The sequence below is a fragment of the Panthera onca genome, chromosome B2, assembly GCF_046562875.1.
Source record: "Panthera onca isolate mPanOnc1 chromosome B2, mPanOnc1 haplotype 2, whole genome shotgun sequence".
Classification (NCBI taxonomy): domain Eukaryota; kingdom Metazoa; phylum Chordata; class Mammalia; order Carnivora; family Felidae; genus Panthera; species Panthera onca.
This window is the reverse complement of record NC_138343.1, coordinates 92,701,556-92,715,963: the sequence shown is the minus strand read 5'-3', so window position 1 is coordinate 92,715,963 and position 14,408 is coordinate 92,701,556.

Genomic DNA, 14,408 nt, shown 5'->3' with positions numbered 1-14,408 from the left:
CAGCAAGCTCTTTGAGGACCACCCAGGAGGGAACTCACTTATTGAGGTTTAATTCCTAGAACTCTACCTTGTGCAGGGTAGGGCTCATTGTCTGAAGATGGGGAGGGCAAAGAAGATGCAAATGGCTGTAGGCCCTTATACCTTTGATACACACTGCAGGGCTTAGCATGGTGGCAATCACCAGATATTCCTTGATGAGGAGACAGCTTTCTTTGGTTGGGAAAAACTTGGAAACTCACATGTATCAGCTCGTTATCAACGTGTGGAAGGAGCTGTGGGGCCAGAGAGGACCCTGAGTTAGATGAGGAGGGAGGCCACTGGCTACATTCTCTCTTGTTTGCGTACCCTGAGTAATGTGGAAGATTGGAACGGTGTGGACAACACTTACATCTAAAGATGGTCAGCCTATCTAAAGGGAGTCATGGAACAGAGGAGTATGTACCAACTGAATGTGGGATTTTATGCCTCTTCCCATCCCAAATGTAATGAGGATTCAAAGACCTACACTTCTGACTTCTCTGTTCCATCAGCAAGTTCACTCCAGCATGCTGTGCTCTCAGACAGAATCGACTGTGACTTCTAATTATTGAACTCGCCTTGATGGCCATTAGTATATCTTCCTTTGTAAAACTTCTGTTCAAGTTTTTTGCTCATTTTAAAATTGGGTTGTTCATCTCTTTACTGTTGATTTATAAGTACTTTGTATATTCTGGGTTCAAGTTCATTGTCAGATATTTGTGCTACAAATATTTTTTCCCATCCCTTACAGGATCATCTGTTTTTCCTAGAAGTATTTGTTGAGCAGGAATTTTTAATTTTTATAATGTCTAAGTTATCAGTTTTGTTCTTGATGATTAGTGATTATTGGGATCTGCCCAAGAAATCTTTGCCTACCACAATTTCATAAAGACAGAGTCTTATATTTTATTCCAGAAGCTTCTGGTTCTGGATATTATATCTATGTCTATAATTCAGCAAAAATTTTAATTTTTATTTGTAGGGTGAGGTGGAAGGTGAGGTTCTGTTTTTTCAATATGGGTATCTGCTTTTTCAGCAATCGTTTGTTAAGAAAACTTCCCTTTCTCCATTGAACTGACTTGGAACCTTGGTTAAATATCATTCAACCATATATCAGTGGGTCTGTTTCTGGAGTCACTAACCTTTAAATTTTGAGCAGCACACTCACCTGGAAAGTGGGCCTTTCAAGACTTCCTCACTTTCAATCTTTATTTATTTTATTTATCATTTATTTTATTTCTATTCCAGTATTCTTAGTGTAATCTTAATCTCCTTCACTTATTTCATCCATCTCCCACTCGCCTCCCCTCTAGTAACCATCAGTTTGTTCTCTATAGTTAAGAGTCTGTTTTTTGGTTTGTCTCTTTTTTCTTTGTTGATTTGTTTTGTTTCTTAAAATCCACATCTGAGTGAAATCATATGGTATTTGTCCTTCTCTGACTGACTTATTTCACTTAGCATAACACTCTCTAGATCTATCCATGTTGTTGCAAATGCCAAGATTTCATTATTTTCAATGGCTGAGTAATATTGGATAGTGTGTGTGTCTATGTGTGTGTAATATCACATTTTCTTTTTCCATTCATCTATTGATGGACACTTGGGGTGTATTCTTTATATTCTTTGACTAAATACCCAATAGTGGAATTGTTGGATCATATGAGGAACCTTCTGTCAGTGTGAGGTGATATCTCATTGTAGTTTTGGTTTGCATTTCCCTGATGATGAGTAATGTTGAGCATCTTAACATGTGTCTTTTGGCCATCTGTATGTATTCTCTGGAAAAATGTCTGTTCATGTCTTCTGCCCATTTTTTAATTGTATCATTTGGAGTTTTTTTGGTGTTGAGTGGTATATGTTGTTTATATATTTTGGATACTAGCCCTTTATCAGATATGTCATTTGCAAATATCTTCTCCCATTTGTAGGTTGTCTTTTAATTTTACTGATTGTTTATTTTGTTGTGTAGAAACTTTTTATTTTGATGTAGTCCCAATAGTTTATTTTTGTCTTTGTTTCCTTTGCTCCAGAAGACATATCTAAAAAAATGATCCTACAGCTAATGTCAAAAAAGTTAAAGCATGTGCTGTCTTCTAGGATTTTTATGGTTTCAGGTTTCACATTTAGGTCCTTAATCCAGTTTGAGTCGATTTTTGTGTATGGTTTAAGAAAGTGGTCCAATTTCTTTTTATTTTGCATGTAGCTGTCCAGCTTTCCTAATACCATTTGTTGAAGAGACTTTTACTTTGTTTCTTTTTTTTTCTTTTTCTTTTTCTTTTTCTCTTTCTTTCTTTCTTTTTTTTTTTCTAAATTAGGCTTCATGCCCAGTGTGAACCCCACTGAGGGGCCTGAACCCATGACCCCAAGACCAAGACCCAAGATGGGATTAAGAGTCAGAAGCTCAACTGACTGAACCACCCAGGTGCCCGAAACTGTTTTTCCCATTGGATATTCTTGCCTGCTTTGTTGAAGATTAACTAATTATAATTGTGGGCTTATTTCTGGCTTTTCTGTTCTGTTTCATTGATCTATGTGTCTATTATTATGCCATTACCATACTCCTTCGATTACAATTGCTTTGTAGTATATCTTAGAATCTGGAATTGTGATACCTTCAGGTTTTTTTTGTATTTGTTTTCCAAGATTGCTTTGGCTATTAGGGGTCTTTTGTGGTTCCATAGAAACTTTTGGATCATTTGTTCTAGTTCTGTGAAAAATGCTGATGGTATTTTGATAAGGATTGCTTTAAATCTATAGATTGCTTTGGATAGTATGGACATTTTATCAATATTTGTTCTCTCATTCCATGAACATGAAATATCTTTCCATTTGTTTGTGTCATATTCATTTTCTTTTATCATTGTTTTATAGTTTGAGTATAAGTCTTTCACCTTCTTGACTAAGTTTATTCCTAAGTTTATTATTTTTGGTGCAATTTTAAGTGGGTCTGTTTCCTTAATTTCTCTTTCTGCTACTTCTTAAGTAGTGAATAGAAATGAAATGGATTTCTATATATTGATTTTGTATCCTGTGACCTTACTGAATTCATTTATCCATTTTAGTAGTTTTGGTGGAGACTTTAGGATTTTCTATATATAGTATGATGTCATCTGCACATAGTGAAAGTCTTATTTCTTTCTTCCTTACTAATTTCGATGCCTTTTATTTTTGTGTGTGTGTCTGATTGCTGAAACTAGGACTTCCAGTACTATGTTGAATAAAAGTGGTGAGAGTAAACATCCTTTTCTTGTTCCTGACCTTAGGGAAAGGCTCTCAGTTTTTCCCCATTGAGTATGATGATGCTGTGGGTTTTTCATTTTTGGCCTTTATTATATTTATGTATGTTCTCTCTAAACCTACTTTGTTGAGGTTTTTTTTTTTTTTATCATGAATGGGTATTATACATTGTCAAGTGCTTTTTCTATATCTACTGATATGATCACATGGTTTTTATCTTTTCTTTAAAAAAATTTTTTTTAATGTTTATTTTTGAGAGAGAGAGAGAGAGAGAGACAGAGACAGAGAGACAGAGAGAGGGACAGAGAGACAGAGTGTGAGCCAGGGAGGGACAGAGAGAGAGGGAGACACAGAATCTGAAGCAGGCTCCAGGCTCTGAGCTGTCAGCACAGAGCCCGATGTGGGGCTCGAACCCATGAACTGTGAGATCATGACGTGAGCCAAAGTTGGACGCTTAACCGACTGAGCCACCCAGGCGCCCCTATCCTTTCTTTTATTGATGTGATGATATATCATGTTGATTGATTTGCAAATATTAAAAGACCCTTGTACCCCAGGAATAAATCCCAATTGATCATGATGAATGATTTATTTTTAATGTATTACTGTATTCAGTTTGCTAATCTTTTCTTGAGGATTTTTGCATCTATGTTCATCAGAGATATTGGCATGTAGCTTTCTTTTTTGGTGGTGTCTTTATCTGGTTTTGATTTTGGGTGATACTGGCCTCATAGAATGAATTTGGAAGTTTTCCTTCTATTTTTTTTGGAATATTTGAGGAGAATAGGTATAAGTCTTCTTTAAATGTTTGGCAGATTTCACATGTGAAGCCATCTGGTCCTGGACTTTTGTTTGTTGGGAGTTTTTTGAACTGCTTCAGTTTCAGTGCTGGTGACTAATGTGTTCAAATTTTCCATTTCTTTCTGATACAGTTTTGGAAGGTTATATGTTTCTAGGAATTTATCCATTTCTTCTAGGTTGCCCAATTTGTTGGCAGATAATTTTTTCATAGTATTCTTTTATCATCTTTGTTTTTCTGTGGTGTCAGTTGTTATTTCTCTTTAATTTATGATTTTGATTATTTGAATCCAATTTTTTTGATAGTCTGGTTTATCAATTTTGTAGATCTTTTCAAAGAACCATCTCCTGATTTTATTGATTTGTTCCATGAGTTTTTCTTTGTTTTAGTTTCTATTTCTATTTCTATTTTATTTCTATTCTACCTTTTATTATTTCTCTCCTTCTACTATTTTGGGGTTTTATTGTTTTTCTTTTTTAGCTCCTTTAGATATAAGGTGTATTTGTTTATTTGTGATTATCCTTGCTTTTTGAGGTAGACCTGTATTGCTATGCACTTGCCTCTTAAAACAGTTGTTACTACATCCCAAAGATTTTTGACTATTGTGTCTTAATTTTCATTTAGGTCCATGTGTTTTCTTTATTTTCGCTTTAATATCTTGGTTGAACCAGTCATTGTTTAGTAGCACTTAAATAACTTTCATGTATTTCATGTATTGCATTCCTTCCAGATTTTTTCTTGTGATTGATTTCTAGTTTCATAGTATTTAGGTTGGAAAAGATGCATAGTATGATTTGTCTTTTTGAATTTTTTTTTTGTTTTTATTTAAAAAAATTTTAACGTTTATTTATTTTTGAGAGATGCAGAATGTGAGTTGAGGAGGCACAGAGAGAGGAGACACAGAATCCAAAGCAATCTCCAGGCTCTGAGCTGTCAACACAGGGCCATATGCAGGGCTTGAACCCACAAACCACTAGATCATGACCTGAGCTCAAGTCAGATTCTTTTTTTTTTTTTTTTAATGTTTATTTATTTATTTTGGAGAGGCAGAGACAGAGCACAAGCAGGGGGAGGAGCAGAGAGAGAGGGAGACAGAACCGAAACAGGCTCCAGGCTCTGAGCTTTCAGCACAGAGCCCGATGCTGGGCTGGAACTCACGAACCGTGAGATCATGACCTGAGCTGAAGCCGGACACTCAACCAACTGAGCCACCCAGGCGTCCCAGTCAGATTCTTAACTGACTGAGCCACCAAGGCACCCACTGAATTTGTTGATACTTGTTTTGTGGCTATCATGTTATCTATTTTGGAAAATGTTCCATGTGCACTTGAAAAGAATGTATTCTGCTCATTTTGGGTGGAATGTTCTGAACAAATGTGTTAACTACGAAGCTAGTACACAAAATTCACTTACTTTCCCATATGCCACAATGAACAAATGTAATTTGAAGTGAAAGCCACACTATTATTTGCATTAGCACCCAAATAAATGAAATATTTAGACATAAACCTAATAAAATAATATATATATATATATATATATATATATATATATATATATGAGGAAAACTGTAAAACTGATGAACAAAATGAAAAAACTAAATAAACAAATATTCCTTGATGATGCATAGAAAGACTCAACATTGTCAAGATGTTAATTTTTTTCAACATGATCTATGGAATCAATGCAATCCCAGTAAAAATTCCAACAATTTATTTTGCAGATATGAGAAACATACTAAAATTTATAAGGAAAGACAAAAAACCCAGAAGAGCTAATATAATATTGAAGGAGAACAAGTTGGAAGAATGACACTACTTGACTTTAAGACTTACTTTAAATCTGAAGTAATCAAGATATTGTGATATTGGTGAAAGAATAGACAAATGAATCAGTGGAGCAGAATGGAATACCCGAGGGGCCAGTGGGTATATGGGAACTCTCTGTACTTCCTATTCAATTTTGCTACAAATCTAAAACTGCTCTAAAAAGTAAAGTCAATTTTAAAACAATTCAAAGTATAAAAACGTATGGAATTATTCCGTGTGCCATTTTTTAAAACCAGCTTATATATCTTAACAATGAAATTATGTACTGACAAATAAATATAAATTTAGTAATTCTTTTTATAAAAATAATATTTACCTTATTGTTCAATGTAATTCTTCCTTTTAAATAAACCAACATGGGGTTACATGTAAATGGCATATCCACTGTTATCTGTTGCTTTGCAATGAGAGTGCCTGCCATTTACATATTGTAGTGGATCAATTGTATCTCTAAAAAAAGTATGTCTAAATTCTAACACTGTGTATGCATGTAACTGTGGTAGGATGATCCATGCTCCTACAGCCTTATTCATCTTCGAAAGCTGAAAGAGTAGGTCTTAGGAACTACTGTTCACATTCCACAGGTTCTCGAAAGTTATCATTTAAGTTTGTTCATCTTTCTGTTCAGTTTCAATCAAAGATTCCTTAAAAGCACACTTCTCAACATTACAGCTTCATATTCCAAAATCCTGGAGAAGGAACTTGTGGACATACTGTTCTCTCAAGTAAGAATCTTTGGGGTTGTGACAACAAGATATCATCAATATGAAAAGGATTTTATCCCTGAAGTTAGTAATTTTCTAGTCTTACTTCATCCAAATTCATTATAAAATTTATAAATAATAATGTGGCATATTTTTGCCTCAAGAAGTCTTTCAGTCTACTTCTGTTGATATATATGAATACTCTCTAAAAGGCTGATCTTACATGTTATTAAAATTTCTGGGAGTTCTTGAGATAAAAGATAAAATTGATATTAAAAGCAATCTTTGCAAAAAGATCTGATTATGTCTTTTACATATATGCTCTGAGAGATTGAGGAATCTCTTCAGAACACCTGATCTGAAAATTAAACCAATGTCTTTTCTTTCTTTTTTATTATGGTTATTTATTTTGAGAGAGAGGGAGAGAGAGAGCATGTGCGGGGAGGGTCAGAAAGAGAGGTAGAGAGAAAGAGATCCCAAGCAAGCTTCATGCTGTCAGTACAAAACCCAATAAGGGTCAGTCTCACAAGCTATGAGATCATTACCTGAGCCAAAATCAAGAGTCAGATACTTAACCAACTGAGCCATATAAGCATCCCAATCTTCTGTTTTTCTTAACTGGAATTATTCCTTGAATATGGACTACAAAAGTAATCCCCAGAATCCCTTCATATATGGCTATAGTTTATATCACACTTCAAATGAATTGCTCATTGATGGATTTTGAATTGTCATTATCATTTACTAGTTGCTAGCATTTACTTTAAGCATCATGTTTTGTTGTCTTCTTTTATAAAGACTTTTTGTCTATTTCAAAATCTTTCACACAAAAATCTTTTCTCTCTGTAATCCGATTTTTTGTGTTTCTCTTAGTTGCCTTTTGGATGCTTTCCTTTTTTCTTAGGATAGAGAATTTCTTGGTAATTAGTTTTCATTATTTCTTTAAATGGCCCTCTGTGGGATTTTTCTTTCTCCTTTTATTGCTTTAGTTTGTTTGTTTTTTAATAAGGTAGACTACTTTCTCTTACTTAGAATTTTCTTGACCTCTTCTAAAAAAAAGAATAAAAGAATAACAATAAAAACTAAAAGCAGGGGAATAAAAGCAGATTTAGAATAAACTGTGTGTGTGTGTGTGTGTGTGTGTGTGTGTGTATGTCCACACATACATGTATATGATGCATAATACTGTGGTTTTTTTTTTCAAGATAGGCAATTAGTATTTTATTTGGTAGATTTTCTTTTCGCATTAATTTGAAATAATAGTAATGCATACTAATATAGAACAAAATGAATACAAATATAAGAAAAAAGAGAAAATAAAATTAAATTCTATCTTTCAAGTATTACTCCTAGTTGAATTGCTTTCTTTCCTGGAAGATTAAAGGTTTGAAATAAAGCTGTTGTTGGACACTAGATAGACTTCCTACAGCTTTGTATCTATGATAGCTTAGTCTCAGGAAAGGAAGCGAGACATCTGCAGAACTTCTCATAGGGCAAGTTACCCTTTGTGCTTACTGAATGGAAGATAGGGCGAGAAAAAGAAACCCACTTTTTGTGAGCTGCTCAGTATCAGAGAAAAAATGTTAAAAATGTGCGCATGCGTGTGTGCTTGTGTACATGCAGGTGTTTTTTGTACACTCTGTGAAGACAGATGAGCATTATTTTGCAGTATTTCTATGGGGCAGAATTAGAATCAGTATGTAGATTTAAAATTTGGATTAGTTACAATAAATTATTTTTTTAAATATTAACTTGGGGTTGAATGACCCACGCTTGCTTAAAACTGGATCTGAATAGCCATTTCTCTGCCATAAAATACAAGGAAAACTTGAAATTTGTGGCTTCCAGCATATTCAAACTCAGAAAATTATAAAAGTAAGTAAAAATGATTTAGATAATAATAAGTGAGAAACAAAATTACTTTGGAGCAAACTTTATTTATCAGAAACAGGTAAAAGCATTGTTTCCCACTATAATTTTTGCCTCAGCAAACTTACTGCTGCCTTTATTATTGTTTTTTTTCAGTATTATAATTATTTGGCAAATATAAGATATGATTATAGCATGTTTACTATGATCTTTGCATTTAATAATACAAAATTATATAATATGAAATTATGATAACTTGTTGATACCTATGCTATATAAGGAATTAGTAAACTGACAATAAAATAACTGCTGGTTAGGTTAGAGCTGAGGTAAAAAGATGTGGAAATAATGTGTTTCAACAAGATAAAACTTATTCACAATTTGGTTAGTGTCAGTGAATACATAATACCTTCATGGAATTTTGAAAATTAAACCCAAATACTTAATTATAGGTCTGTAGGTTAAAAATATCTACATTAATATATAATGTGAAACTTATAATGAAATATTTGACAAACATCCATAGCATACAATAATATTATTATATGTATAATTTTTATAATTTAGAAGTAAAAAAGGCATCAAAACTTATTTTGACACTTTTTTTAATGTTTTTCTTTAAGTTTATTTATTTATTTATTTAGTTTTGAGAGATACAGAGACAGAGAAAGATGGGGAGGGAGACAGAACGAATCCCCAGCAGGACCCACACTGCCAGGAAGTACAGAGGCCCATGCAAGGCTCGAACTCAAGAACCATGAGATCATGACCTGAGCTGAAATCAAGAGTTGGAGGCTTAACTGGCTGAGCCACCCAGGTCCCCCTGGACACAATTTTTGATATCAGATTCTTAATATTTCCATTTTAAAGATAAGGGAAAATAAAACAAATTGAGAATTTTTTCCAAAAGAATGTACTTATTCTGGGATAACAAATCTTTCCCTTCTACTAAAAAGTGTCATTGCTCTATTTAATAGAGAACTTTTAGATGCCATGGAGATACAAAATAAACTAGGAGATGGTTCCTGGCTTTAAGGGGCCTGTAATATAACTTGGAAAACACACATGTACATGTAACACCACAAGCAAATGGTTTTACCTTGGACATTATAGCATAGATATGAAGTAAAAGATCAGTTGCAAAGATATGATGAGGACAGCCTTTTTTATCAGACAAAAGGAAAAGTGTAGTTATTGGTGAAACACCCATATCTGAAACATTTTTCAGATTTTTTTTTTCCTTTTGAAAGAGAGAGGGAAGGGAAGGGAAGAAGGAGAGAGGATGTTAAGCAGGCTGCACACCCAACATGGAGCCTGATGATGCAGGGCTCCATCCCACAGCTGTGAGATCATGAGCTGAGCCAAAGTCAAGAGTTGGCACCACCAAGGTGCTCCAGAATTTTTAGCACCAGAACTTAAGAGGTCTTTGAAATGATGAAATATAACTGAAATAACAATACAATGAAAAAAAATGTACATAATTTGAACATAAAGAAGACCGAGTTTTGAACAGGGATAGAGGAGAAAGTTTGTGGGCATGATTTCATTGTAGTTCCAACAAATGCTAATATAGGAATTTTCTAATAATTAGCACTATTTCAAAATGGAATTGGCATTATCATTCCCATTATGAATTTTTAAGTAGAGGATGAATTATTGTCTCTCTGGATTAAATGCATGGAAGGTTGTACTGGATTTCTTTCAGTCCTCTTGATTTTAAGCACTTAAAAGTCAATTAGTAGAAAAATAAATAAAAGTCAATTAGTGGACCTACTAATTAGATATTAGTAAGAAATTTCAAATAAATTCCATTTGTCCCATGTCTGCCAGGGTTTGTTTGTTCTTTAACTCAATAAATGTTTGTTAAGTAACTAAACTGTACAAGCTGCTGGGATTGGGACAAGAAATACATAATTTACCTATAGAATTAATGAAATGTACATAAGTGATCACACTATGTTATGACAAGTGCTTGCTGTAGAAAATGTTACTTGGCTACCCATAGCCTTTTTCCTTTTTATTTCCTGTTTAAAAGCCTCTGGAACTTGTTGTTGATGTTGCAGAGAATGTTCTTTGATCTGAGAACCCCAGATGTGCCCTTCTTCCAGCTCTAGGGATGAATCATCACTATGTTAACCCCAGTCTCTTTTGTCGATTATTTGCCTGCCCATTCTCCTTTGAGGCTCAAGGTGACCTTATAACAAATTCTAGCAAAGGAAAGAGAAGGGTCTTATTTAAGATTCCTGAAAAAGTTATGTTTATAAAATATTAAAGAAGTACACAGGGGCACCTGGGTGGCTCAGTTGGTTAGGCAGCCAACTCTTGATTTTGGCTCAGGTCATGATCTGATGGTTTGTGAGTTCAAGCCCTACGTCAGACTTCACACTGACACTATGGTGCCTGCTTGGGATTCTCTCTCTCTCTCTCTCTCTCTCTCTCTCTCTGCCCCTCCCATCTTTGTCACTCATGCTCTCTCTCTCTCCCTCTCAAAATAAATAAATAAAACATTCAAAAAATATGAGAGAAGTACACAAATTAAAGGCCCTTAGTGTCACTGTTTCCTGAACTCCCTCCTTGCTTCTTGTTTTTGAATATAGTTGTGATACCCAGAACTTCTGTAGATAATGTAACTATCAGGGAACAAGTACAATAAAAGAGCAAAAAAACAAACAAACAAACAAAAAAAACCCCATATTTGAAGAATGGTTGCTCCTAAAGCTGCAAAATTCCTGGGGCTTTACTGAAATCACTGAGTTGCAAAAACAAAACAAAACAAAACCCAAAAACAAAAATAAACAAAACTCTAAGAATACCCATCTTGGCACTTTCCTTATAAAATTAATAAATGTTATTTTAAAAAATGTTAATGTTTATTTATTTTTGAGAGAGAGAGTGAGAGAGAGAGAGAGAGAGAGAGAATGAGTGGAGGAGAGTCAGAGAGAGAGGGAGACACAGAATCCCAAGCAGGCTCCAGGTTCTGAGCTGTCAGAACAGAGCCTGATGTGGGGGTTGAACTTGTGAACTGCAAGATCATAACCTGAGCTGAAGTTGGTTGCTTAACCAGTTGAGCCACCCAGGTGCCCCTAAAGTTAATAAAAATTCTTAGTTTAAGCTACAATTTGCCAGGTATTCTTTTAATTGCAGCTGGGATCATTCCCAACTTATACAATACTGTGTGCATGTGTGCATGTGTGTGGAAATTAAAATATATAATCAAGAACGCTGATCACTGAATTTTATATTACTAGCTATGATATGTCATGTTTTTCTTTCATTTGTTGTCATGTTTCTCTGTGTCTGTTGACCATTTAACAAAATTGCCAACTTTTTATCGATGGGAATCTGTTCTTACTTTCCCCTATGAGCATCTATGTTCCAATAGAAAACACATAGCATACTCAAACTGGATAATTTGAGAAAATTCAACATAGAATTTTTGTAATGGTATGGCATGGTTTAAAGGAGCTAAAAAGAAATAGAGTAGGGGCCCTGGAATCACCAGTATCAAGAATCATCATTTCTACCAGTCCTAAAGGGACAGGAAAGAGGGATTACTGTAGTTCTGAGATGCAGCTGTATGGAGAGACATCAGGTCATAGCTGGATATGCCCTGGAAAAGTTAACTGTGTGTCTGTCCATAGAACCATGCCACATGACAGCTGGTTTCCTTCAGAGGAAGTTGAAAGAGTGGGAGAAAGTGTGTAAATTGGAAGCCACAGTCTCTTTGTAATCTGATTATGAAAGTGCTATCACATCATTTTTGCCATATTCTGTTCATGGAAATGAACCATTAGGACTAGCTCACATTCAAGGAGTAGATTAAACAAGGGCTTGAATATCAGGAAATGGAGATCCTTGGGAGCTGTTTTAGAGAGTACCCATAATATTAATGTTAATAATCCAAGAATTGTTTTTTATTAATTGAAGCAAAGTGATTTACAGGGGTGATATTGAGATGATATAGCTGAAGCATAGGAAACATGAAGGATATTAGAGAATATTCAAGATTCAGTAATTCAGTGACTTGTAGATCATGGAATATAGTTCAGACATTATGATATATTTAAGTGGTATCCATTGATATATTTTAATTAAAGCATGAGAAGATTTATTTATATTTTGAAAAATAGTACTTTTGTATTTGGATAGAAAGTACGTTGCCAAGAAGCAAAAGTGAAAGAAGCAAATCAGGAAGGCAATAGCTGCAAATCAGTTTAGAAGTAATTTTGCTTTGGTCTAGAGTGGTGGTAATGGATATGAAGTAGGTAGATTTCAGATAGATGTATTTTGGAGATTGAATTGTCTTCCTGGGTATTTAATATAGGTTAGTAAAGAAAAACAAAAAATGAAAATCAAAGGTCTGCCTTAGGTTTTTGGTCCCAATATCTAGGTGACCTATAGTTATATTTACCGAGATGTGGAAGACTGAGAATAGAACAGGTTTGTTATAAAACCAGTTAGTTACACCTCATCCATTTTAGGTTTGGCCTATTATTAAACAATCAATAGGGGGTACCAGGTAGGAATCAGGATAGAAGAGTTTGGAATTGATGGTATTTGTCTGGGCTAGAGATAATGATGTAGAAGTCATCACATATAGATGACTTAGTACAGCAACACAGAGATATTTTGTGTGGAACTTTTCTGCCAGAGAAGTGCTAGAACTTTTAGAGGAGTGTATTCAACTCAAATGGTGACACCATTCATGTTACTGAACCAGTAAGCATACTCTTTCTGAATATCTTCAGGCTTAACTGACTTCACTGTTTTACTCAATAATAATATACTGGCACTTCCTTTAAATTTGTGTAAACAGATGATTCCTTCAAATTACTTCATAACTCAAAGGAACTGTCTACAGTGATGATAAACTCAGTTTTGCATTCTTGCAGAACAAAAGTAGCTTACCACCTTGAAATTAAAGTGTGTATAGTTTCTAGTTCCAGTTTGTAAAAACATGTAGGTATAATTATAAGGAACCATATGAAGCTTATAATTATACAACATTTATTATTTTGCATTCTTAATGTTTTACATTGCAATATAAGTATTAAATCAACCATTAATGAGTTTAAATAAATATAATGTCAATCACTATGTTATGGCTCAAATTATAGATGTATGAAATTATATATAATAAAAATAGAAACTAGCTCACATTTCAAGTAACGAATCATTACTTCCATACCTAAATAATCAGTGATAAAAATGATGTTTTTGTATACTTTTTGGTTGATAAGTAATGATTTAAATAAAAATTTATTAAGGATATAGTAATACAACAATAAAGAAGATACATTTGCCTTCCTTTTAGGAATTTAATCCAAGTGGGAGATCTAAAGTGGCAAGCATGTAACTATAAAGAAACAACATTCAGATGATGGTCTGACTCAGATTCATTTAGAATTCTTTTTTTTTAAAGGAAACAAAATTTTCGAATTCAGGTGTTGAGAATCTGCCTTTTATGATAGGACTGTAGGTATTTTTATACTTTAAATTTTAAAAACATATGCTATATACATTTTATACATATGGTATAATATATATGCAGTAATGGATATTTGTAGGATGTACTGAAAGCGAGAAGACCACCGTAACTTGATTCCAAGATATTGAGAAAATTATTATTAAAATTGGGAGATCTCCCTAAAATTTTTGATTATCAGATGATAAAAACAAATAAGATTATTGAGCTCCACCCTTCTAGACAAGTGCTCCAAAACACAATAATTTGTGATGACCTGTTTTGAAAAAATCTATACAGAATAATTTCTAATGCAATTAAATGAATTACTAGAAAATTAAAGATAAAAAAACATGCAAAGTGCAGGTCCCAATTTTTTATGTAATTGATAGACATAAAATATTTGTCAAAGAGCCAAATGATTTTCTAAATACTTATTTCCAATTTCTGCACTTAATTTGTTGCCGTCTGATAGTTTTAAGACCATC